The sequence below is a fragment of the Macrobrachium nipponense genome, chromosome 8, assembly GCF_015104395.2.
Source record: "Macrobrachium nipponense isolate FS-2020 chromosome 8, ASM1510439v2, whole genome shotgun sequence".
In the NCBI taxonomy this organism is placed as follows: domain Eukaryota; kingdom Metazoa; phylum Arthropoda; class Malacostraca; order Decapoda; family Palaemonidae; genus Macrobrachium; species Macrobrachium nipponense.
In genome coordinates this window covers 115,053,585-115,057,561 of record NC_087203.1, presented here as the reverse complement: position 1 = coordinate 115,057,561, position 3,977 = coordinate 115,053,585, and positions in this window count along the sequence as shown.

Sequence of the window (3,977 nt, the reverse complement as noted above, 5' to 3'; positions counted from 1 at the left end):
ATAATACACAGTGACAAGCAACTAAGGCCAATGAAAAATGACCATAAAAATCGAGGGGATAACACAGAGGGTACCTATTACTCAACGGCAATCATCACTGATTTATTTCTCGTAAACTTCCCCCCCCCCCTCCCCCCCCCCACAACAGATAAGATTCGGAATCGTAGCACTACATATATAGATCTCAGGTGGATGGATAGATGATGCTGCGTCACGGTACGAGCGGAACAACGGTCATGGTACGGGGTTAAGTACCGTACCGGAGATATAATAATGGCGGTAGTTATTACCTTCCCCAGGTGTTTGTTTTGCTTTGGGTCTATTTATGTACTATAAGAGGAGAGAGAGAGAGAGAGAGAGAGAGAGAGAGAGAGAGAGAGAGAGTTACAGATTAAGGTGTCTCAAAGACTTAGAGAGAGAGAGAGAGAGAGAGAGAGAGAGAGAGTTACAAGGATTAAGGTGTCTCAAAGACTTAGAGAGAGAGAGAGAGAGAGAGAGAGAGAGGAGAGAGAGAGAGAGAGAGAGAGAGGTTCAAACACAGTGTCAGGTTTGGGATGGAAGTGCTCATATTCACAGCATAATCTGTTGTTTAAAGATGATTTTAATGAGAGAGAGAGAGAGGAGAGAGAGAGAGAGAGAGAGAGAGAGAGAGAGAGAGAGAGAGAGAGAAATTTGGATGTAGAGGCTCAATCCCATAAGAGGCTGGTTTGCAATGAGTGTTTCATATCATCCTAGCTTAATATGCTTATAATAATAATAATAATAATAATAATAATAATAATAATAATAATAATAATAATAATAATAATAATAATAATAATAGTTCTGTTAAAAGTGTTTCATATAATCATTTACGTATATATGGTATTTTCGTAACTTCTCTTATGTCACCATTTTTGAAAGTGAAATGCCACCTGACCCCTTTATTCTTTAATCATTACTTAATATATATATATATATATATATATATATATATATATGCGTGTGTGTGTATATACTATATATATACATATATATATGTACATATATATATATATATATATATATATATATATATATATATATAAATTTCTCTGAATCCCAACTGAAGTTATCCTGTACCTAATATCATAACTATTAAATATATGCATTTATATATACATATATATACATTCATATCTTATATATATATATATATTAAATACATATATGTAATATATAATATATAAAAAACACCCATTACATATAGCCACATGATATACAAATCATATATACATAACATATACATAGGCATATACATATTATATATGTATGTATCTTATACATATATATATATATATATATATATATATATATATATAATATATATATATATATATATATATATATATATATATATATATATATAATATATGCACATGTATACAAGCAGTCAATTACTTTTACTTTTATACACGTGTATATATACATATATATATATATATATATATATATATATATATATATATATATATATATAACCTGTCAATTTTCTCTACATATTCAAAGGGACTATCACTAACATCGTTCACCTCTACCCACATACTTCGTAATTCGTAATAACACAGATTCGTAAGAAAAACTAGTAAGCCTTTTCATATCTTGTTCACAGAAAACAGCAGTAAGTCGTACATCGATTTCGCTTTGCTATAGAAAATTCGTATCTGAAGGGAATTATATATATATATATATATATATATATATATATAATATATATATGTGTGTGTATATATAAATATATATATATATATATAATAATATATAATATATACTATATATATATATATATATATATATATATATATGTATATATATATATTTATATATAATATATATACTATATATACATATATACATGCACACATTATAAATACATCATATATTTATGGGAATGCATTATATATACATATATACCTATACATATATAATGCATTCATATGTGTATATATTAAGCTATAAATAACTCCATCAATAATGAATTACTTTTACCCAAGGTTTATTATAAAAGCACATCTGCCCTTAACAGGACTCGAACCAGTCAGTGCCTTGGCGAAATAAAATATGGACGATAGTGACATTATCCGATCAATCATCAAGAGAGATAAGAAATATTTCTACCCCTAATCTATAAATATTTCGCCAAAGTGTTTGAAATGGATTCTTACATATCATGATAGCTGATTGGATAAAGTTACTGCTGTCACTCTCGATCAACCCAGGAATGCATGAGTTCGAATCCCGGCTGGCTGATTTGCTTGTTGTATATAATTCTCTCTGTGAATTATATATATATATATATATATATAAATTATATATATATATATATATATATATATATATATATATATATATATATATAAATCTATATACTTGCGTCAAGAATGACAGTAATATGACGGAAATCAAGGTGTACACATACCGTCAAGAATGACAGTAATATGACGCAGGTCAAGGCGTACAATACCGTCAAGAATGACGGTAATATGACGGTGGTACAGTCATACACATACCGTCAAGAATGACAGTAATATGACGGAGATCAAGGTGCACGCATATTGTCAAGAATGACGGTAATATGACAGAGGTCAAGACGGTAAAGTAAACCGTAAATCTAAACATGAAATATGTACATTATGAAGACGCCAACTAAGCCTAAAGTCTAAACATGACGTGTATATCTTCCTGTAGACTAAGTGTATAAACACAAAAAATCTACGAGTATACAATTCATAAGACTATCAATTTCGGTAAATATTTACATAAATAAATATGGTAAATCAGAGATGAATTTTTGTCCGCCTTATGACATTATAACGTATAAAAAAAAGGGTATAAAGCAATAGCAGTGTTATCAATACCATGATGTCTAAGCTTGCATCGAATGTTAGGCGTTAAAATATACTTAAATAAAGTGGATAGGTGAGCTGAAACCGAGCGCTTGGATTTCTCACGCTTACTTAAATTGACAAGTAATGGCGTGAAAGCAATTCTGAAAAGCACGAGAGCTTGTATAAGCTTTTATATATTATATTATATATGCTGTATGGGAGAGAGAGAGAGAGAGAGAGAGAGAGAGAGAGAGAGAGAGAGAGGATGGGAAATCGTCGTACAGCAGCCACCCCGTTTGGACACACTATTAATCACGCCAATCAGCTGCTAGCGTCTGCGAAAAAGAGATGCCAGATACTCATTTTTCCCCCCCTTCTCCCTCCCGCCCTTTGTAATTGTTTCCCGACATTTATTTCTCCTCTTATTATCGTAGGGTTTCTCTTAATGTTATCGTTATCGTCTATCGCATCCTGTGAAGTACCGCTGCTGTTTAGCGGTAACCAAGACCTCCGCGGGATCGCAACCCGGCAACCGCTAAGCAATGACGATGATGATGATGATGAGGCAGGATTTTTATATATACGACAACATGCACGAGTATTGTATGTTGCAAGAAGAAGGCGCGCACGGGATATTAGAAGCAATACATTAGAAACAATACATTCTTCTTCCTCTTCTTCGTCTTCTTCCTCTTCTTGCTGCCTTATTTGAGAAGGCCCAAGAATGCATTTAGGTCCGTTTTAACGTCCGACCTCTCAATTCCTCCCTGCTCGAAGAATTGCGTTTAGAGCGCTGTCCTTTTTTCGTTTTTTTATCTCTCTCTTGCTCTATTGTCGTAAAACGATACGAATAGCAACATTAATTTTCTCGTTACCTGCTATACACTTACGTTACGCAAACTGAGTCTTTTGGGAGCAGCTTGAGAGAGAGAAAGAGAGTGAGAGAGGCTCGAATTACGTGCAAAGATCGTTTTCCTTTTATCTTCCGTCTTCTATTGTTGTGCCGTTTTGATAGAAGTTAATTTTCTCGTTACCTGCTATGCAGGGTGAGCCATTTGGGAGCAGCTAGACTCATACTGTATAGATGAAAGGAAGGGAGGGAGGCTGGAATTACACATGCGAAGTCCTTTT